We start from the raw sequence: 24,879 nt of genomic DNA, 5'->3' as shown, positions 1-24,879 counted from the left end.
TGGTGTCTGCAGTCCTGTTGTTCAGGTTCTATCCTTTGATGACAGCGATGGGGCTCGGTTTAATGGCCTTCTTGCTGATGGCAGCATCATGGCAGGTGTTCACCACATCTGTCACGTTCTTATAGGACTCAGGAGCCTCTTCCATAACCAGTTTGGGTGAGGCAACATGGATTGCGATCCCCATGTCTGCCAATTTGTCTAAGATATTCTGGAAATTTAAATTACGTCGAGATTTTGCTCGGGACAATGCACGGCCCACTCCATGACAGGTTGTTCAAAAGGTCTCAGTCATGCCTTGTTCAGTGCCTGTAAGAAAGTAACTACAGGTTCCCATGGTGCCGCCAATAAGCACTGGTTGTCCAGTAACTTGGTAATCAACAGCAATGAGGGGATGGTGAGGAGGGAAAGTGCGGGTGGATCCCTTCTGTGCACTAACGGTGTCCGTTCCTTTCCATCCACCACATGCTGCTCTACTTTGGCAATGTTGTGAGAAACAACATAGATCACATGAAGGTCTAAGTCATCAAGCGTTGTGTTGAAGACCTTGGCAAAAGCCTGATGGGTTAAGGAGGTCATGGAAGAGCGGTTGACCCAGGTATAGTTCCCAGCTGCTGCCATTCCCTTCAGGTAGTCCCGACCTTCTGGGGAAGCGATTTGTGCACAAGCCAACTGACGGTCATTGACTATAATCTTGTCTCTCTTCATGGCCTTTTCCATAGCTACCAGCGCATTTGTGGCTACTTGGTGGCCCAAGCCTCTGCTTCCACTGTGGATCATTACACACACCTGTCCCTTATGGTCGATGCCCATTTTCTTAGCAGTGTACTCATTGAAAATCTCATCCACAACCTGGATTTCTGCATAGTGGTTGCCTGCTCCCAGGGTCCCCAACTGAGGAAGGCCTCTTTTTTTTAGCCCTTGCAGAGACTTTATTGGGATCAGCTTGTAGCATCCTTCCATACTCCTCACAGTGCTCCTTGTCTTCAGCCCAGGCATAGCCTTATCTTAGGGACCAGTCCACACCCATATCCAAGGCCTCCTCTAAATCTTTGGCATTCATTGGGATGACAACTTTTGATCCTGCCCCCAACAGGAATGTGGTCAGACATAGCCTGGGCAAGTTGCTCCTTCACAGGCTGGACATCGCTTTCATCTAAATTGGTTCTTAGCAAGCAGACACCACAGTTGATATCAAATCCAACACCACTTGGGGATACCACTACTTCAGGGTCATTCATGTCAAAGGCTGCCATATTCCCAATAGCAAACCCCATAGCCAGAATGGACATGAGGAAGCCCAATAGATCGATGAACAATCCCAGGCAGGGCTGCCACATTGCCAATCTGTTTCATGGCTGGCAGGAAGCCACCAACACCACCACTTCGACAGGCATTCCTTAATTCCTCAAACATTAATTTCTCCAGAGCATCATTCACATAGAAAACTCCTTCAACCTGCATGTTGGGCATGAAGCCCTTTTTGATCCTCCAGCAGTTTTTATTTGATCTTTTCCAAGAACTGCAGCTCATCATCATAGTTGCGACTCACGGTGGCGACAGTGGTGTCGAACACTTCGAAGAGCAGCTGCCGCGCTGTCCAGGTTGCCGGAGCACTGCCTTCTAGGGATCTAAAGTTTTTCTTTTAATACATTAATTACTGAATTAAGTTTACACAACTTAGCTTTGTATTCCTTTTCTTTCTAAACATACTTATCAGTATGCACAGGTTGGTTTACCCATAGCTCGTGATATTTGTTATAGCTCTTTAAATGCATTTGCTAATTAGGGCTAGAGTTTGTATCCTACAACTGAAAAATAGTTTAAATGAATTTACTTGAATATTGACACATATACTCTGTGTAATTTCTCAATTAGTCTAAACTTAATTTCTATTTTCAATTTTTGCAGGGCACTGGCATTTTCATTTTAGCATCAGATTCAATTTTCACAATGAAAATGCCTGAGCATAGTTTTGGCATATCTACTCGATTTTCCTGTTTAAGAATATTACTCAATAAAATACCAATTACTAGATAAAATACAGTTCCAATAAGTTGGAACTTTAGTCATATTTATTCCATGTGACTTTGAATTAAGCAATACTTCTTAAAATATTTATAAACTAACTTTTGGATGATGCAAATTAAAATGTTTCAAGGTAAAGATATTAATATTATAGAACTACATGATAAAAATAAACCACAGGGAGTAGCTTTTAAAATATCCATATCATGCCTGCCCTAATGAGATATTTTTGCAATAAATACACTTTACATATGGCATTTAGAGCAGTTGATTAAAGGAAAAGAAAGATTGAAAGTTAGCAGGATTAGGAATAAGATTTTTATTTCAGTACTTTCTCTTTTCTTTTTATGATTGCATTAGTGAGCTACCACAAGAAGATGGTTCATGAAGCCTTGGTTGTAACCTGCTGGGATGCTCACAGTTAAAGATTGCTGAGGTCTGCTTCCTCAGTCCTAATGTCTCTTACTTGCAAAACTTGGGTTATATGAGAGGTGTTTTTATTGGTTTATATGAGTGTAGCTGCTTGCAGAAGACTTATAATTTGACTAAAGAGGATATCTGTAAAAAAGACATGGTCAGGCGTGTCCTGCTGCACTGAATACTAAAATGCCTTCAGTAGAGGCACATTATGCTTTTATTTCTGACTGTACATTGAATTATTTACACCTTCAAGGCAGCTGATTGAACTGCAGCATCAGTCAATTAGCAAATCAAAAATTTATATGATTCCAATTTAGCATGGAGTCCTTCTCTCTCTCTTTTTTTCTTTTTAGATTTTCACCCTGACAGTGACAAATTACTCCTCTGCTGGCTGAGATTGGAAATTAAAAGCATTTAGAGTTGCTCATGCATTTATGCTAATGAGAACTTCTGATATGATTTGCATGCAAAAGAGGACAATCTGAAAGCTCATCAGTTTTTCATGCTTCCGCATTTTGATGTAGCACAATTTTTTTCTGTTTTTCTGTGGAGCAAAATTTTTTCTCCAGGAAACAATACCAAATGTGAACAAAAAGAGTTCTTTTAAGTCAGAAAGTTCTTCCTTTTTTTTACCCTCCAGATTCTTGTCAAATTGTGTGCTTGCTGTTTCAGAACTGCAGCCCACATTCATTAGCATTTTAGATGTTTATCAAAGGAAGGATCCAGTATCTGCCAAGCAAGATTATAGCTCAGCTTCATTTTCAATTCAGCAAGGGGTGGGGGGTGAGGGGAGTGCAGTAAAAGACCGGGGGACAGATGAGAAAAGGGACATGCACCCTGACAATCTTCTTCATACTTACACCCGAATTAATCCCATTTAGAGCAAATTTGATTAATCACCAAAGGTGGCAGTTTTAACTTTCATAGATGGCACTGACAAATTTTAGGCAAAGTCTTAGTATAAAAGTCCTCCACTGATATTTGTATAAAGAGAACAACATTTAAAATGAATACAGAAAACTTGAAAAAAAATTAGGAGGAAATATCCTATATAGAAATTTTGAAGGGAATTTAATTATTTCCATAAATATGCATTTATTGAGCCATCAAGATAGCAAAGGGGAGATTGAAAGGATGGGAAATACATAATTTAAAACAAATTTTATTTTTCTTCAAAATTAGTCCCTCTTTGGATTCTTCTAATTTGGTGAAAGTTAAATGTTATATTATCAAAATGTAGTTGATGCCATGGAAATTTTTATTTTGCCTAAATTTGCTTTGTTATTACTGTCAGTTGTTGTCATTTAAGGTCTCGGTGTACATTTAATGCAGTTCAGGACTTGCTTTGCAGCAACTGCATAAAAGGCAGTGCACTTTCCCCATAGACATGCTGCCTACACAAACAGAGAAATCAGAAGACTGCTTCTGCTTTAAATGCACATTATCTTCTTATTTACTTAAGGTGTTTTAAGGATGATTCCACAGAATTGCCATTTGATACTGGAGTTTACTTTAACAACAAAAATGATGGCAGTAGGTTTGCCTGCTTTCCTCTGGTGCCTTAAAGCTGCCCTCACACAGAGAAATGTATACAGCTCTAGCTGCTGAGGGTATCGGCTGGAGTCTTGGGAATCTGTTCAGATCACTTCCTGTTTGATCTATTAGGACTGAACTGTTGCACCATCCTCTGCCCTCGTACCTCTGTCAGGAGCCTTGGACTTGATTTTATATTATAACTTGACTGAAAAGGTTTATTTCCAGTGTCCCTGGCTTTTCACATGCAAGATGGACACCTTAAGCCAGGAATTCCATTTGGGGTACCATCGAATATCGGCTGGCTGGCATTTTACCTTTAGGTGAGAGACTTCTCACTCTGGACCCTCCGGTTTTCTCTTAGTTCATCTGACTGACCGCTTGGCTCAGCTCATAATTCAGCTTGCTTACCTACCTCCCAGGAAAGGAGATCTGACAAAATGAGGCAGCTACCTACTTTTGGGTTAGAGGAATGCTACGGACCGTGTGGCCCACCTCCCAACTTCATACGTTGAAGCCCTAACCCCCAGTGTGACTGACTGTATTTGGAGATAGGGCCAAGGAGGTAATTAAGCTTAAATGAGGTCATGGGGGATTGGGCGCTGATCCGGTAAAATGATTATACTTACAAGAAAAGATACTGGAAAACACTCTCTCCTTGCCACGTGAGAACACATCGGGATGGCAGCTGTCTGCAAGCTGGGTAGAGAGCCCTCATCAGGAAGTGAATTGACTCATACTTTCAACTCATACTTCCCAGCCTCCAGAACTATGAGAAATCAAATTTCTGTTTAAGCTATCCAGTTTATGATATTTGGTTATGGCAGTCCCAGTAGACTAATACAGAAAGGGAGAGAAGAAATACATTATTTCTAGACTTAGAACTTAATCATTTGTTGTTATCTATGCTATGCTTCCTGCACATGGTCTAACTTGACTGTCTTATGAAATAAATTTTTGATCTGTTATTCTCCATTATCATTTAATTTAATCTGTCATCTTTGTATGGAATTATATAAATATTCAAGGACAGAAAATTCTGTTCACTGGTGATAGAGACATGTGCAATATAGAGGCATGTGCAGTACATAAAAATTCACTGAGCAGAGTTTTTGCAGTAAGTTTACTTCTGGAATCCATCAGGCATCTATAAACTCTTCAAACCTATTTAGTTCATGCAGACAGGTTTTTCCATACAGATACAGTATAGCTCTTTGTAGTCTTGGAGGAGAGTTACGTAATCTGAAATTCAGGAGTTATAGGTCTTTATCCAATAGCTAAAAGGAAAGAATGAACCAGAAGTAGAGCTGTCATGTAAAGGCTGTAAACTCTGAAGCTTGCATTTTGAGAAGCTGCATAGAGAGAGTCTGAGCATTCCCTTTGGTTAGAATGTCAGCCCTACTATGAAAATTAAGTTAGAATTTTCTTGAAAGAATTCCTGTTTTCCTCTTTCTTAGCCTGTATGTGCAAAGGAAAGGATTAACATGTTATTTACTCAAAAGTGTATTTTTTTCCAAACTTTCTTAAAAAACAAAACATCTTGTTGTTATGGGTGATTCATTTATCTTTTGGGATCTGGAGAAGTACTGCTGGCACCAGGCTGGGAGGCTGCAGTAGCTCCTGGCATGAGAGTGGAACAGCCAGGAGAAGGCAGGCAGGGTAGCACCATGTCTGAGACAATATGTTGTCCTGTCATAGAAGGACAGGATCACTGAATTATCCCACTTTGCATTGCCCTTGGCTGGCAGAAACTATCTTTTAACTATAGTTCTAGTATAGTTATTTCTTCATGCGATTTTTATTCTTTTATTTTTATTGTATATTTGCTTTTCATTATAAATGACCTCCAGTTCTTTCAAGGGGTGTCAATGAATCTAACAGTCACTAACATTTATTGCAAGCATCCTAAGTGCTAAGTGTTGATGTTTGTTACAGTTCAACAATGCAGGAAGTATTTTCTCGATGAGGGATATAGACTTGGAAAGGACATGTAGCTTGCCCAAGCCTCAGGGTTTCTGTGAGTGGCAGAGCCAGGACTAACATCTGGGCTCATCTGTCATGGAAGCTGACAGTACAGTGATGTTAGTGGCAGAGGGTTGTAGCTGGAACATCTTCAGATATTATGTCCTGAGGTATTCATCCTACTTTCAGCTCTGAAAAGGGATCAACAACCTATCTCTTTGGAAAGAAGTCAACTTGCTGGAGTCTACCAACTGTGTTGAAATGTGGACCAATGTTTACTCAGCATATTCTGTTACCTTTTTTGGCTGCTCCTTTGAGGTGGTTATTACAAAGAAAAGGTTCAAATTAATGATGCAGATCAGGTTCCTTGACCCTTGCTTTCTCAGTGCAGACTTTCATCCCTAGTTAAGACAGGGTCTAGCCTCTGCACTAATGTTGCTTCACAGAACATGTCTCTTGCACAGCAAAAGCCTCATCCATTTTCCATTCTAATGGATCCTCCTACACTGTAACAACATAAGCTCCTATTTATCCCAAACCAATATCTGTATCCAGCTGATCATTCATTTACTGAAGGCTTTTGAATGTGCTTATGCTAGAGAAGCCAGGCAGACAATACTTTTTTTCTTCTTCTTTTTTTTTTTTTTAGGACACGTGCTTTTAAGGCACAATTCTTCTTGCTTTGACAAATTACAATGATGGTTTTGCCAGATGGAATATGGACTCCCCAAGGAAATGTGAGGACTGCTAAGGACTCTGCAAAAGCAGCAAAACTTATTCCACTTGGACCAGGAGGTGATAGTAAGAAGTCAAATAGAGGTTGTACCAACAACCATTTACACTTATAAAGCCCCCTTTACAAAGGAGTCCCACGGCACAGTGCATTTAGACTTTTTAAAATGTCAGTGGTTAAGGACAACAGAGCAGCAGCAGCAAACATAACCTTTAGTGTAGCCCTGAATACTGACAGAGAGAGGAAGAGGTTGTGTGCTTTTTTTAGAGGAAGCACATTATACTCCCCGCATTGTCTTGAATCTGCCATTGTTCCAAATGTGAAACTTTTATCCTATGCCAGTGGAGTTTTGTGTTGCTGTGTGATGGCAGAATTTGGTCCTAATTCAGCTAGCATGTCTGAGCTTTTTGCTACATGAAATTAAATTGCTGTAAGGCAGCTCTACTTTGTAGAGACTACAAATTAGGGCTCATAGCTTTGTTCTTTTAAAACAAGATACAGCATAAGTATTCTATATTCACATTAATATTCTTTCTGAAATTTCAACGTACTTTTCTGTTTTGATTCTTTATCACACATTTTTAAAATTTTTATATTACTAAAATAGTTGTATATATTTTGGGGGTACATGTAATATTTTGATGCATGTATACCATGTATGATGATCAAATCAGGGTAATTGTGATATCCATCACCTTAAACATTTATCTTTTCTTTTTCTTGGGAACATTACATTTATTTTCTTCTAGCTATTTTGAAATATACAATAAATTATTATTAACTATAATTTCCCTCCTGTACTATCAAATACTGTAATTTATTCTTTCTATCTCACAGTATTTTTGAACCCATTAACCAACTTCTCTTCATCCCTCCCTTCTTCCCTTCCCGGTCTCTGGTAACCACTATTCTACTTTCTACCTCCATGAGATCCACTTTTTAAGCTCCCACATATGAGTGAGAACATGCAATATATTTGTCTTTCTGTGCCTGGCTTATTTCACATAACATAATGACCTCCAGTTCCATCCATGTTGCTGCAAATGACAGGTCATTTGTTATTCTTTTAAAATTGTTTTTTATTTCAAGCTGATAATATTGATAATTAACAATGCTCATGTGAGTATCAGAGGGCTTTCCTGCACTGTGCATGATATAAAACCTCACCTACCTTTTATACATGTAGTACATTGGATATAGTACAGTACATTGGAGAGACCAGTGTTGCTTCAATTCTAAAAATTTAGATTCACAAATTCTAAAATTTCAGATTTTAAGTCTACTTTATGGTTTACTTAAGAAAAAGTTGCCATATTCTAAACAATATAACCCATAAAATCTCGCAAGTTATTGAATAGATTGTTTACTTTCATGTTATATTTTTATTCACTAGTTCCAATGAATCACTATAGAATATACATGTTTTCTTTGCATAGTTTTCTAATCTCTTGAAGGTGGAGTTAAGGAAATAGCTGAAAAACCAGACAGTAGTCAGCCAGCAGTTCTAAGTAAGTTATTCATTGCTTCATATTATGAATTCCTTCATAAATCTTATTCCTTCCCTCCATTTCTTTTGTGGTTATAATGGGTGAATGAAGAACTCAGAGATACTTTTGGGGTAATTTCATCCTAATTTTCTAAATTTTATCTTAGAGGATTTCCTTCAATTTATCTTTATGATTACTCTTTTAGTTTCCAGAACAATGAAAGTAGATTAATTTTATCTTTAAATATAAATCAGAATTAATTGACAACAGTTTCTAAATTACTCCAAATTCATCATGAGTCTGACTTTTGAAGCATGAACAGTCTTTTAATGGATTGTAGATCTTCAAGTTTTATCACAAAATACAAAACATTTAGCAGTGGAAAAGGTGTGCTAAATTATCTATCTCAAGACATAGCATATGTAATCTTTGTGGCTAAGGACATAAAATAATAAAGTGCATGCTTTTTCTTTCAGTTGGCTGGGGGACTCTGCTTCAGACTGTCGGTCTGCAGGTTGTCTAGAGCAGTGTCATGTTAAAACATTTCCTGTGGGTATGCTTCACCCTGAAGCTCAGGCAGGGTGAGTACAGACTAGCTGATGTTTGTCCTCATGGAAATGGCAGAAGCCCAACAGGGAAAACCCAAATGTATAATCACATTTTTCAAGTCTCTGCTCTGTCATGTCACTATTTTCAAATGGCCAAACCCAAAGTCATGGTGTGGGAAAGTATCCACTGCCCTCCATCAAACCATGACAAACATGTGGCTGTATATTACTAGTACGGGGGAGTGACAATTGTGAGCAATCCATCATTTCTGCTTGAACTAGCTATCCTGGATTATGTTATTTACACTTGGTAATCTATCACAAATCTCACTGAAGTCCATAGTGTTATCATCATCACCTCATGAAGGAGGACATGGGGCAGAGAGAGAATTAGTAACTTGCTGAAGATTCTATAGCTAATAAATGGCAGAACTTGGATTCAAACCATGTAGTCCGGCTCCAGAGTCTTGACTAATCTCCTACTTGGGCATGGCAGCTCGAAGCACCAGTTTCTGCCTGTCATGGATATTATATAAAAGCGAAAGATAAATAATCATAAAACTTCTGCAAACTCCACTTTCATCAAAACCAGAAGATATTATATTATGCTATGGTATATTATTTTCTATTCAAATGCAGAAAGGTTACTAAAAATAACCAAAATTAGTACAGAAATCACAAGAGTAAAGTATTTCTGAAGACATTTTGGAAAAAATGAAATGTAAGTGATACAATGGTGATAGATCTCAAAAAAGAAATCAGAAAATATATGCTTCCTGTTAGAGAAGGCATTAAGCTAAAATATTAAGCCAGTGTCACTTGCATACAACAAAAACTTCAGAACCACAAGGAAATAAAGCAAAAGGTATATGGGAGGAAAAGTTCAGAGTATGATGAGATGGCAGAGCTAACAAAATATTAGCATAAATCTTGGCCAGTATATATAAAAAGGAGTTGCCATAGAATTGATTCAAAGATACCCTAGGGAAGTAGACAGGATAGGACAGCACAGTTTATTCCTGAAGAACACTCACTAGAAAAATTTACCAGGAACCAGATTAAAATACTGAAGTTTTACTGTCAAAAAGACCCTTAATAAATGGACTGAGAAAACACCAAAAAGCAGAAATAAAAGAACTCAAAAGATGAGAAAATAGGAAGAATTGAAACATAAACCCTGGCAGAACTTAGGAAAAAAAGGTATAATAAAAAACACAGAAAGGAGACAATAAGTTGCCCAAAGGAAAACATATATAGACAGACCTAAAGGATAGAACTGAGAATGGTAATCAAAATAAAATGAAGATTATAATTTTAAGTGTTAGAAAATTCCAAATATAAGGCAAAGGAGGTACAACATATACATAATTGGATTTTGAAAAAAAAAACAACAATGGAGAACAAATATCTAAATATATAATGCAAACATATTTTCAAAAATAAAACTCTGAGTATATTTAAAAGACTCTGCCAAGGGAAAGAATATCAGACTGATCAGCACTGAGATATAGCCTAACAAATTATTGGTCTTTAAAGAAGAAAGAAATCTCTGTACAACTGGGTTATAAGAGAAAAGTATGACTCTAACTTCAGATTTTTTCACAGTAACATTTGATTTTAGACTTAGATCAAAGTACAAAATCATAAAAATTATCATAATGCCTCAGTAATTCAATAATATAGAATAGAAAAATAGAATAGAAAGCCTAGAAATAGGCATCAAATACATAGAAAATGTAGAAATTAGCATTAAATGGCATCACAAACCAGCGAGTACAGAGAGATTCTTCAACATATGGTGTTGTGACCACTGAGTGGTCAACCATCTGGAAAAAAAATGATGTATTGAGTCAATACTTCATATTTCTTGCTAGAATAAATTAACTAAATGTGAAAAATAAACCATGAAAGTTATAGAAGAAAAAATGGAATAATTCGTTGAAAATGGAATGAGAGACTTTCTAATCATCACTCATAATTCAGAAGCTATAAAAGACTGATAAGCTTGCATAAAAATAAAGATGTGTATGTTTAAAAAATAAGTAAAGTCAAAAGACAAATGACCAACAGGATTAAATAACATAAATACTCTCATAAATCAATAGAAAAAAGGAAAGTATATAGGAGCAATTTACCAAAAAAGCCTTATCAATACATGACAAGATGTTTTAGTGTTAGTAAGCAATACAAATCAAACTACACTGAAGTGTTTTTTTTTTTTTTTCTAGATTAATCCAAATACCTAAGTTTGATAGTACATTCTGTTACTGAGACTGTGAGGAATCAACCTCCCCATTCATTGCTGGCAAGTGTGTAAATTTGTACTATACATAGCTGTGATATCATCTTAAAATATTTATGGTGTTATCCTTCTTTTCCTTCCTTAGACTTCATTTTGGGTTTTATTTTTATTTAATCATAAGCAAGTGTTAAATTTTGTCAAATGCTTTTGCAGCCTACCTCTAAGATTATCATGATTTCTATCTTCAGTTAGCAAATGGATTACATTAATAGAGATGACCCGATGGAAACATTGCTTTTGTGTCAGGGTAGGATCAGGAAAATGGATACCATGCCTGGTAGTTCAAAAGTGGGAATTAGGCAGAGGGAACTAGTTACAAATGTGTTGGGAGAGCTGAAAGGCGTGGCTGGGCATGCTAAAGTAGCCCAGGGGTTGTGATGGCAGGAACTACTACCAACCCGAGGGCAGTAGAAACAAGCAGAAGGGACATGTTACTAAGCCCCTGGGGAAGAGTTTACCCAGACCAGCAGGAGCTGGGACCTCTAAAAATGGGTAGCCACTGCTGGAGATGCCATCAGAAGTTGCAAGACAGCCTGAGCAACATGGTGAGACCTTGCCTCTACAAAAAGTAGAAAAATTAGCTGAGCATGGTGGCATGAGCCAGTAGTCCCTGTAGGAGGATAGCTTGAGCTCAGAGGTTGGAGGTTGCTGTGAGCTGTGACTACACCACTGCACTCTAGCCTGGGCAACAGAGCAAGACTCTGTCTCCAGAAAAAAGAAGTTGCAAGGTTGGAGAACCAACCACAGATAGCCTGCAACTTCTGCCCTGTAGTTTCCTGCCAATACCTTCCATTGCCTAACCCTCACCAGAAGCTAATACTCAAGGAAACCAAGGATATAGATTATTTAGATTGAGCTCATTTCCATGCAGAGCAGAACAAGAAAATGATCTGCACTCTCGTGTTCTGGGATAAATTGTACTGGCTATGACATCATATTCTTTTAATATTTTACTGAACATATTTTGTTTATATCTTATTTAGGATTTGGTTCCTACATTACTAAATGAGATTGGCTTACTACTTTTTTGTGTGAATGTATGATGCTAACTTTGCCGAGTTTTGGTAGCTAGAGTCATATACTACATTCTATAGAGGCTATAGACTAAATTGAGGATATTGGACATGTTTTTGTACTCTGGAATGTGGAGATTATCTTTCTCTTGATCCAATTTTATTATTTTATAACTTACAAAGTTAAATTTTATTTTGAAAAAATATCCTCCATATCCTTTGTTGTATCTCCTTTCTCCCACTATTTTTTCTTGCCTTAAAACTCAGGTCTTTATCCTTTTTTTTATTGATTAGATTTGGCGGGGATTGGGTTATCATATTGTTCTTTTAAATTTTAAAATAAAACTTTGCCTTTCTACATCTTTTCTGCTTTTATTACAACAATTAATACTAAATACTAATTTAATTTTATTAACTTAAAACTAATTTAATTCCTTTTCAATCCAAGTCATTCATTTTCTGTCATCTTGAATTGAATGTTTATTTCACTTATTATCAATCAGTTTAATTTTAAGCTGATTTAACATGCATTAAGACTTCATTTTTCTCTGAATACTGCTTAGTCAATATCTTATGAATTCTGATAAGAAAGACTTCTGTTTTCACTTATATCTAAGATAATAAAAGTCTTATTTTGCTTTTTATTATGTAATTTTAAAATTTTGAAATGTGTACATGTATAGAAAAATACTGAGAATAATAAATCTACATGCCTAGAGTGCAGATCAATTACTAAAATTTTAAGATCCTAAAATTTTGCCATATTTTCTTAATTTCATCTTAAACTTTTAAAAGACATGAAAAAGTAGATAAAGCTGAAACTCATCTTTTTTCTCTTTTACTTTTCTCTTACTTGAGAGGATAGATACATATCATTCCATGTATTTTTTGATAAATTTATGAATCCAAAATCAACATATACTATTTTTTGTTATGAATTTCCAGAATTTTGTCATATGGTAAACAGCATTTTGCACATTTTTCACTTAATATGAACATTTTTAGATTTATCATATATGTTGATATGGATTTAGTTCCTTCATTTAAATTGTACCCAAGTTGTAGGAATAAGCCCTGTATTTTTTTACTGTAAGACCAGTTGTTTCTAAATTTGCTTTTGCAAATTGTATGGCAGTGACCCTCCTTTCATGTTTTCTCATGCAGATATATAGACGTTCTCTAAGATAGCTATTTAGAAATGAAATTGCTTGACAATTTCTAACTAAACTGTGCTCCAAATTGCTAAAATTCAAAAATTCGTATTATTTTACACTCCCGCCAGCAATTCCCATTGTCCTACGCTTTCACCAGCATTTGCTGTTGTCACTTTAAATTTTAGCAGTTTTTAAAATTTCCACCCAGGTTTCTTGCTTCGTGAAGATTGGCATTTTTCTTATTGATTGGTAGGTATTCTTTATATCGTCTGTATTCAATACTTTCCTAATTATATTGATCACAAATATGTTTTTTCATAAATGACTTTCTTTTTCATTAATCATCTTTTAGAAATTCAAAATTTTAATTTACATGAAGTCCTATTTAATGAATTCTTCATTAGATATGATTTCATGTCTTATTTAAAAAATCATTTCCTACCCTAATGCCATTAAGTTATGATAAATGTCTTACAGTTTTATTTTCATTAAAAGTATTTATTATTAAAGTGTATATTTAATGAAAGCACAATACATACTTAGGTCTCAAACCTTCTTGGATAAATTTGGTGAATGGTGTGAGGCAGAGATCAACTTTTGTCTTTTTCTGTATGAATAATCAGTTGCCTAGTGATATTTATTGAATAATTGATGCTTTTCCCACTCATTTGTAATGCCGTCTCTGCATATACCAAGATCTCATTTACATAAAGATCTGTTTCTGTGCAGTGTTTTCTGTAGCAATGGAAAGTTTGTCTATCCTGTACTAATTTCTCCATTTTAATTACTATTGCTTTATAGAGGGTCTTGATATGTATAATAATATAACAGATCTTCCATATTCTTCTTAAAAATTGTTCTGGGTATTCTTTATTCTTTTATTCTTTCATATGAGTTTTAGGATCAGTTTGTTTTCATGAAAAATATTTTTAGAGTTTAGATTGGATTTAGTTTATAGATTAATCTTAGGAGAATTGGCAGGTTTTTCAATATTTATTTTTCCTATTTTTCTCTTTTAACTTTAACTTATGTTTTCTATTTTGACTTTTTAGAAAGTTTCACAACTTTCACCATGAAAGGCTTTTGCATCATTTATTCCTAAATATTTTAATGATACTATTGCTGTAAATGTTATCTTTTAGGAAATGACAATGTCTAACTGTCAATTGAGTAAAAGAGGAGAGGAAAGCATGCCCAATACAGGAGGAAATGCAGTTTCACTAGGCTGAAACCTTTTAAAGTCTTGTGGTAACAGAGCTATGGCAGTGTCCAGATTAGGGGAGGGATGAAGAGACATGTTTACCAGCATGTATTGGACTCCAGATTACTGACACTGGATTAGAGAGCTCATATAGCTCACATATATCTAGAGGAGCAGTTGGTATTTGTCACCCCATCTGAAGCTTGTTGGTTTGAGTGTATAGAGCAATAGTAACAGCTAAACAGAGGAACACATTGACCAAACCATGACAGGGGAGTGTCACTGGACATTTATATTAATAACACAATACCAATGGCTATAATTTTCTAAGATAGCCAGAGATTGATTTTACCATGTGGCATACATATAGCCTTGGCCTTCAAATGTCAAAAAGCCAAGCTCCATACAGAGCTCTGGAGCCCCTATGGAAAATAATGTAAATTGTGGGAGAATATTAGGAAGAGGAAACAGCTTGGATATTTTATATATAACATATTTCCTTGACTCTTAGATGCATAGGAAGTTCAAAGGAACTTAAAAAAATTTTCTTTCATGTTCGTTTCTTCTCAAAGTAAAATCCCTATATTTTACTTTGTTGATTCAGGCTTTATTGATATTCTTTTTGATACAAAGTTATTCCCTAGAGTACACCTACAAAATTGTGAAACTAAAAGTGTGTTGAAGTAACTGCAGCATAATCAGCTATGAAATAAAAGAAATTCTGATGACCAACAATCTAAGCCAATTCATTTATGCACATATACACTCTTTCCCATACACATTCATATCAGCCTTTTAAAAAATATGCAAGAGAAGTTTTAATATTCCATTACAGAGTCCTTAGAAAGTAATTTTATGAATGTATATAGGCATATTCACATTTAGCTGGTATTTCCTTTTTTTTTTTGAGACAGAGTCTCTGTTGCCTGGGCTAGAGTGCTGTGGTATCAGCCTAGCTCACAGCAACCTCAAACTTCTGGGCTCAAGCAGTCCTTCTGCATCAGCCTCCTGAGTAGCTGGGACTACAGTCATGTGCCAGCATGTCCGGCTAATTTTTATACACACACACACACACACACACACACACACACACACACACAAACACACACACACACATATGTTAAAAAAATATATATTTATATATTTAAAATATATATACACATATATTTTAACACAAATATATGTTAAAATATATGTGTGTGTGTGTGTGTTTAGTTGTCCAGCTAATTTCTACTTTTTTTTTTTTTTTTTTTCTTAAGTAGAGACAGGGTCTTGCTCTTGCTCAGGCTGGTTTCAAACTCCTGGGTTCAAACGATCCACCTGCCTCAGCTTCCCAGAGTGCTAGGATTATAGACGTGAGCCACCATGCCCAGCCCCAATATTTCCTTTTGATTACCAGTTCCCAGAGGACCCCAAATCTACCCTTCCTATTTTAAGTAAGCATTCCTAACTCATGTTATACATGATGTAAATTCTAACATCACTTGGTACTCAAAGTCCATAATCAGTAGAGAAAGTTCTAGTGTTTATAAAAGCTTCATGTATCAACAGTTATATGCCTCACTCTAACTCCCTGCTTGTTCTACATCAGGCAACAGATACACTAAACTAGAAGATTGGCATGAACTCACTGCTGATCTTGTGGATTCAAATGCAAATGTTAAACAAAAAGTATAAAATTATGTAAACATTTTCTGCCTCTAGCAAATGTCACTGCAATGTTTGTGATGTAGTTTTTGTTTGTTTGTTTGTTTTTGCTCCAGTGGGGCATTTTGGGACCTATCTATATGAATAGTACAACTAAGACCAAATGCATGAGAAGGTAAATCTAAAAATCTAGAATGGGCAATGGGTCAAGGAAGATATTTAAAGAAAGAAAATACAATGCATACGCACTTGTGGAGGGAGGAGGTGAAGAGAGAGAGGAAGAAGCAGTGTCATCACCTAAGAGTAGCTCATTAAACAGACACTGATGGAGAGAAACCCAGGGTCTAAAAGCAACAGCAAACAGACTTTGGGACAGCACTTGGAAAGGGCATAGAAATTTTTATTTAAATGTCAAATGGGTTCTTCTGATTTTTAAATTTATTTTTAAATTTATATGCAGCAAAATTCATTCTTTGAGGGGTGGATCTCCTAAATTTCAATATATTCCAACAGCATCTGTAGATCACTACAGTCAGTTGTCTAAATAAAGTCAGCAGCAAATGAAAATAAACACACACATGCACACACACACACACCAACCTTCACAAAATGTCATGGGATTTTCTGGCCCCCACACACAAAAGACCGGAACATTCGTTGAAAAGAGGACAATAGTGATCTTGCTAACATTCTAGAGATCTCCAAGGGCACAGTAAGATTGTCTTGCCCCAGAGACCTTCTCTATTGTCCAAGTGACAGCAATTTATAGCTTAGAGTGCTAAAACTCTGCACCCCAGCTTCATTTGAATCACTATTTTGATGACTTATACTTTAAAGTTTGCTGGGACTAAGATTTGTACCACGGAAATAAATATTATGGAGTTAAAATTCTCTACCTTTTTTGTTAACTCCCTTATCATGAAAGAATATCCTACTAATCTGGAAAAGGGTTATCTCTCAAAGCCTCCAGAGGGAGTTTTGTAATAATATTGGATTGAAAGCTTGCATCGTGTCATTATTTTTTTATATAACCCGCCACAGTCATAAGCAAAAATATTGTGATGGTCTCATCAGAAATTCCACAGTTAAATTATTTTCAAATAAATAATGTAAAAGATGACAAACTTTCTTTTCATCCATGAGAATATGATATTTTAGAGACAGATATTTTATGATATTTAAAAGACTTTGGAAGGTATGAGAGAAATTTTGTCCATTTATACTCAGAATAAGTCTCTTAAGCGCCATATAGCATACAAATAAAAAAAAGAAAAATATGCCCTATTGGTATTAATTAATTTCATTACAAATAAAATGGAGATGTTTACATGACCTGAAATGGCGTATGTATGTGTATTTCATTCCCCCTTTTAATACCAAGACAATATAAACTGGGGTAGGGCTGAGACTTCTTATAGCAGTTAATAAAGAAATTGACTTTTAAATGGAAGATTGGCAAAGATGCCACTCTTTTACCTATATAGCAATGAAAACACTGTTGCTTGCTCAATATATATTAAATAATTTTAGCAGCATCACTATTGGACTTTGAAGTGTGACATTGTTGTATTAAATGCTGCCTTAGTGATTTTTTTGAAGAGGTGCATTATTTGTATGTATTTTCCAAATAATCTGTTTTTTTTAATAGGGCTTATTCACATTTGGAATGGGATTTCCTACCCCACCCCACTGATTAACACATCTTCCTAAAACTCGGCTGGGAGCATCTGAGGGGACAAGGTCTACACCCTGCCCCTCTATACCCTATGTAGGGGTCCTCAAACTTTTAAAACAAGGGGCCAGTGCACTGTCCCTCAGACCGTTGGAGGGCCGGACTATAGTTTAAAAAAAACTATGAACAAATTCCTATGCACACTGCACATATCTTATTTGGAAGTAAAAAAACAAACAGGCAAAAACACCCGCATGTGGCCCGCGGGTGGTAGTTTGAGGACGCCTCCCCTACAGGGCTGAGAAGAGCCGCTTGTGGCACCATCTCCAGGAGGGTTTTTGTTAGGTGAAGCTCTTACAGTTTTCTTGGTAAAAGACCCTGTCTATGTCCTCCTTGTAATGCCACCAACAACTTATATGTGCATGTCAAGAAGCTTATTTTTCCTGTACTGGGAAAAAAAGGCTCCAGCAGTCTGGATTCACCAGCTGTTAAACATATAGATTAGAATTAGACCTGAGCGAAAATTCTTGTGCAAGCCAACATTTTTCATACAGCTCTAATGAGCCCCTATTGTATTGGGAAGCCTTGACCTCTAAAGCTCTCAAGTTTGCCCTGGTGCTCTGTCTATAGAAGACATGGAGGAAAATGTGAGTTCAGGTTAACTCTCCTGTAAACACAAGTGAACTATAGGAGCAGCCCCAGCTAAATTCAGAAAAGCAACTAGGGGATTCTGTGAGTTGTAAGTACTGTCTCGTGTCGGATGATATCTCAGAGATGGCTTCTGGGAATGCATTTAATCAATCTTTGATCCCCTCTTATATAAATGGGGCCTAGGCTATGTATTCAAATGAGCATTTGATTGCAAGTTCTTTTGAGGGGGCAGAACAGTCATATTATGCTTTCTATGTAGCAATACATGGTAAATGTTATATTAATGCCAAAATAATTGGACACATGATTAATTGCTCATAAATGTCCACTTTGCACAGGGTGGTGGTGGTAGTTTTCAAGGAAGTTTCTATTTTCCACTGACAATAGAGTTTAGGTTAGATGTCACTGAATAGCCAGGAGACTATTTTTCTAAAACAAAGAAAAAATATAGTCTCAAACTACTAAGGAATAGTTAAGAAACCTATCCTGATTTTCCTCTGCTTCTTTACAGATTTTATCTTTATCCACATGAAAATGTAAGTGATTGACAGGATGGTATACATTTTAACTTCAGTCCTTTATCCTTCAGACAAAATCCCATCACTAGCTGAAAAACTGTTAGCTCCATGAGGTTAGCTTTTATCCAACTCACACGGACTGGCTGGCATAATCACTAAAGGTCTCATGAGTAAATGAATAAAGTAACAAAAGCTCAAATTCTTCATAAATATTATGAGAATTCAAACTAACTCTGCTTTTTGCTGATAGATAAACATTTTATGTGAATAAGGAGGAAAAGTCCAGGGTCACTTATTCATAGCTGTTGAAAGTAAATAAAGCCAAGTGACAACCAGATCACAGTGGGTTGGGTTGACTTACACAATGTTTTGTTTCTGCAATGAACAATTGGAAGTTGAATATGAACTTGGCAAATAAGTGTGAGATCCTGGTTCTAGGCAAGAGTCACGATTTTTCCTTTCAAATAATCATATCACTGACAAATTATTTCAGAATTCAGTTTTGACTCATGGGTCGTGCTCAAGAGTCTATTAAGTCTGGACTCCACGGGAGTATGGGAACTCGTAACCATGGCAGTAGATATGTAAGAAGACAAAGCTACATTTGATTTTGGTTTATGTAGAAACATAGACTAGCAGGAGATGTGACTAATTACTGGCATTTCAACAGAGGTCACAGAAAAGCTCACCCTGTTTGAACTCATTACACAGGACTACTAGAAAACTGGAAGGATTTTAAGCTGTTTTTTTTAATCCCCTCCAATTAGCAGATTAGCTAGCAAACCCCACCACCTGAAAATGTAAAAATTAGCAAACTTTTATAAGATTTCTAACTAAATGTAAGAGTTATTAGAGAACATAAACAAGTTTCTTAGCAGTACCTTCCTTCCTAAAGCATATCTCAAAGCATCTAAGAAAAAATTGAAAATATCACCTAACTTCTTTTGAAGGTAAGATGCACTGTTCAGTAAAAATACCCAAGCAGAGCATATATGCCAAAGGCTGTGATGAGAAGATTTCATGTTCAAATTGAGAGCTGAAAGGCCAGTGACAGAAAGACCCCAAACTGCAAGTTAATATTAAACCACTGTGAATTCAGGACTAAGAAATTAGCAGTTTGAGGGACCATAAAAATATGGCTGAAGATAGTTTATTAACAGAGAAAATCTTTCCAAGAGCACCAGACCAAGAGTCAGAGAGCTGGGTTATACTCATGGAAAAAAGCCACTCTGACTATTGTTTGACCAAATATCTGTCAAGGTATCACAGTCTAGCCAACTTGACACATAAAATTAACCATCATAATAGGCCCTGAGGTTTGCCAAAAGACTATCAGACGATGTTGCTGAATTCAACCCTAAGCCATGGTCTCACTGTCACCCCACGAGGCTTAGAAACCTGATTTTGTCAACATCTTGAGAGGTACTCTGCCTTTCAAGGTAAGACCCACAATAACAAAGCTCCCAGGACCGACAGTGATATGGGAATGCCAGTTAATGAACTTGAAGTATACCTGTCATGGATGTTAAAATACTTGCATTGGCATGACTGGTGCATTCTCTCTGTGTAGACACATCTACTTACAAGCCAAATTGTAATCAAAAGTTTGCTAAGTGAACAAGAAATCAGAATTCAGATATTTAATGGCACACGGTTAAGACTGGTTGACACATTCATCTCTACAATAGGAATATTATTACCAGTGGGGCTGGATGGATGCCAGATGTTTGTCCTTGGCCACGCACTTCCTTCCCGGGAGAGGAGTAAGGAATACTGAAAGCACTCTTCTTTTCCATGCTACATTGCAGACGTTTCTCCTTTTGATTGACACATTTTTATATGTTAATATATTTAATCGTGTTAAATTAAGTTTTGCAGGTCTGGTATTCATTGTTTCTTTAAGGTAACTCTACCTGTTTTTTTCCTGATGTACTTTTTAATCCTGAGAGGTCAATATTATTCCCTAATTATTATGATTTTGGTGCTGGTATTATTTACTGTTGATACTTAATATTTACTAAGGAACACAGAAATGGACGAATGAATAACATTTGAACTCTTAAAGTCCAAGTGGATTCTAGAACAGAGATAATTAATACTGGCATTGGACAGATCTAAGTTCGGATCTTTGTTACCAACTCCCACATCTGTAAAATGAAGATAATGAACTTAGCACATGGGGTTATTTTGACAGTTAAAATGAGATAATGTAGATGAAAGAACTAACAAATATACACTGACATGGAGGAGGTAGTTAATAACTAATAATTGTCTGAATTTGCTCCTCTATTCTCTCTCCTACCTTGGAATTTGTATGTATTCAAAAATGGAAAATGAGGGAGATGTTTTATCTTTTATCTAGAGTCAAAAGGCAAATACTTGGCAGAGCTAGAGCCATGGTACATGATAACAAGTCATAAGGCTTCATCCCAGTTCTTGTAAATTACAGGCAAATGGTCAACGGACACATAAATGTCCATCTCAAGTTGTGCTGTGACATGAGGCATATCTGAGCAGTGGATGATGAAAGCTGCACAGGCTTCATCTGAAGCAGGGAACTGGTCTAATGAAGAATGTCGAGGTAGCTGGTCAATGACAAAGGATATCAAATATAGTAGGCACTCTCCCGACTGACTATGAAACAGTGAGGATTACTGTTTCCTACATTTCGCTGTGGTCTTTGCCTTCTATGTTTGAGGTTATGAACTATTAATAAGGCTGCTAGAAGATGAAGATATATATTTAAAAGTAATTTCTACAAGTGAGACAGTATGACATTATCTAAGCATTGCAGGCCGGGAATCTGATGACTGGGTTTATGTTCTGAGTTAGGCATGTACTAGCTGTACAACCTTTGGCACTTTACTTGAACACTCTAAACTTCAGTTTCCTCATATTAATAACTCCCTTCAGGGCTGTACTGAGGAGTAAATGAGAAGGGCCTTTGTAAGGTGCTATTCAAATGTTCATCATTCAAATATACAAGTGTCAGTTATTACCATAATTAAATAACTCTGTAATTGAAAAATTTTATGTACAATATTCTTTACATTTCTGTAATACCTGTCATTTGGGATCGTAAACTCCTCGTAAAACTTAATTAATAGTGTATGTGTTATATATAACACATACATATATAAATTTGTTTAAAAATATACCTGGTCACAGTAAATGTAAGTTTCCTTAATTTGAATGGTGTCATAATATTTCATATTTAAATGTACAAATCTTTTTTATGTAACTTTAATAGCTGTGATTTACTGCACTTGGATTGTTTTATATCAAAAATAATAAAGCACAGGATTTTACTGTAAACAAAGAGACAAAGAGAAGCTGGCATGATAGACCCAAATTCTTGATTTTCCTGGAAACTGGTCTAAATTCTCAGCTCTTAGCCAGAAGGGAAATAGATAGACCATCACCGGAGACACTTATCCTGTCCTTCCCATTTTTTTTTTTTTCCAACTTCAAGTCTAATCCAGTCTTCAGTGGCTGGGTTTTAGCTTCAGTTTTGCTCAGGCATTTGCCATATAGTTGGGCAGAACCTTCAGGGGAGTGATTTTTGAGAAAAATCTGAAAGAAGTAAGGGAGTGAGCCATGCAGAGACTGGGAAGAAGAGCGCTTGAGGCGGAGGGCAGGGCAAGAGCTGAGGTGGAACCGAGCGCAGCACGGGGAGAACAAGCTGGGTCTGTGGCCATACCGCTGTGAAGGCGCAGGTCTCATCTGATCTCTGATCTCGGAAGCTAAGCAGGCTCGGACCTGGTTAGTACTCGAATGGGAGAAAAAGCTGAAGTCTCAAAGGGCAGAGCGGAGCAGTGGTCCTATCGGCAGAGGACCCTCTCGAGGGAAAGTGGGAGAAACGGGCCTGTGTATCTCTGGATCTTTCTGGAAATGTTCTCCCTCTGGAATTCCCTCCTCTCCCCCCTGTTGCTCTCAGCACGTTATTCGTCCTTTGAGCACCAGCTCACATTCTGCCCCACTGTCCACCCTCTGCTCTCACGGCATGGGGCCTGTGCCTCCAGGGGGCCACCCTTCCTACCGCATCTTGTGTCATAGTTCACGTCACTTGTTAGCTAGGCTTTCACAGCTTCTGAAGTACTTACAGGTACATTATCTCCCCTGGTGGCCAAAACTAACCTGCAGGCCTCCTACGGTCCTAGACGTGCAATAGAGGAAGAGAGTCTTGGGGAGTAGCGCAGTAACTGAGGGGCCAGAGGCAGAACCTGGGTCCTTCCCTGAGCTGGGGTCATCTCACTCAGCGCTACCATTCGCTGCATGCTCGCGGGCTCTCTCTCTTTCTCCCCTCCACTTTCTTCCCTACACCCTCCCCCCAGTCACTCTGAGGAGGAGGCTGATTTGGAGTCCGTGTTCTCTCTCTCCTACCCACTCTACTTTCTGGAACAGACACTGCTGAATCCCTGGGTCAGTTCCCTGTGAATCCTCGTCTTCCAATGGACTCAAGGTACTGGGACAGCAGTGGCCCAAAGAGAGAAGACGAATGGTGCCAGGAATTTAAGTCCCTTGGGGGTGGTCTTTCTGCTGTGACTGACTGACAGGTACCCTTGTCTCAGATTGGAACAGTCCTTTCCATCCCAGAGCTCCCAGGAGGATCGGGCTGAATCTGCCCTTCCCTGCTCTGAGACTTCGCCTGAGATCTACACTTGCTTGTTCCTTCCTTGTCTTACTTCCCCACCGTCGTCTCTCTGTTCCTCACCCTCTGCCCTGGGAGCATTTCTTTAAGAAATCATTTGCACAGGAGTCCTCCCTTCAGAAACTGACCTCCTCCAATCCTAGACCTAAAACACCTAGCCCCAAACTTTTCCCCTACCCCCAGAATCTACCACAAATTTGCTCAATACAGTAGATGGGTAAATGTTCATTGAATGCATATTGGCTGTGTACGAGCCTTATTAGCAGATAGTCAGTATACTGATGCATAGTATCATTTGTTTGTGTAATAAACATTACTATGGGGCGGTCTTCCATTTCTTTATTATTCTACTGCATTCATACAAACAAGCCTGACTCCTCTTTCATCAGTTACAAGAGGGTGATTCTATTTTTAACCTAAGGGTGTTTGTCACCTTGGAGTTGTTTTTTCCTATAATATAAATTGTGAAAATATGTTAGATTTCTTAGAGTTACCAAGAACTGGTTAGCACATTTAATTAATATATGTTTTTTATAGTTGGGATGCAAAAATGCTGTATAATATTTTAAATTTTAAGTAGCAGTCTCTTTTTTGCTGTTGAAGTAGAAGACTCAGTTTTTTCAAGGGAAAAATAAAGTTTTGTTTTGGCTATTAATTTAAATAATGCAGACTTCTGATTGAAGGATTAATTTAAAATTAATCTAGATGTATGCAATGAGGTCCATATGAAAAGAGAACTCTTTAATATAATCATTTACTTTTTCCAAGAAATTTCATTCCCTATTTAGATAAAAACCCACATACATGCATGTATGTACATGTACATGCCTGCATGTATACAACACACAATGTTATTATAAATGCTATGTGTTTAAATTTCTACAAAACAGGGTCTTCCTAACTCCCTCTTCAGCCTCTTTGACCAGATGAGAGCTTTCTGTTTTTCTAAGATTTCCACATATGCCTCTCCTGTGGCATGTAGTATGTTTAGCCTGGAACTTTCTGTGTTCTCAATGAGGCTTATTCTTAGCCTGTGGACTTCTTGAGACTGTCTGAGATATATTTGTATCCCTTATCACGTTTCTCAAAGCCCTCTGCAAATTGGAATTACTCATAAACCTTTAACACTTAGTAACTTGATTTTTTTCTGATTATAAAAATAGTACATGTTCTTTCAGTAAAAGACAAATTACAGAAACATTTAGTGGACTATAATAAAATTATTCAATATCTCATCACCCAGAGGTTATTGTTAATATTTTAGTACAATTCCTTTTACCAGTTTTTCTACATATATTTAATATACCTGTATACAATTATTGAGTTTTTTAAATTTTATCTCATTTAAAAATAGTTTATCTG

At 36.9% G+C, this 24,879-nt stretch overlaps 1 pseudogene; it reads right to left on the bottom strand.

Moving 5' to 3' along the window:
- Positions 1–23,143, bottom strand: LOC105868569 (RNA-splicing ligase RtcB homolog pseudogene; annotated as a pseudogene).
- Between the last annotated feature and the right edge of the window lie 1,736 nt (positions 23,144–24,879).

Source organism: Microcebus murinus, chromosome 5 (genome assembly GCF_040939455.1).
Source record: "Microcebus murinus isolate Inina chromosome 5, M.murinus_Inina_mat1.0, whole genome shotgun sequence".
NCBI classification, from domain to species: domain Eukaryota; kingdom Metazoa; phylum Chordata; class Mammalia; order Primates; family Cheirogaleidae; genus Microcebus; species Microcebus murinus.
Note: the sequence above shows the minus strand (reverse complement) of the source record. Positions and strands in the feature narration are given on the sequence as shown.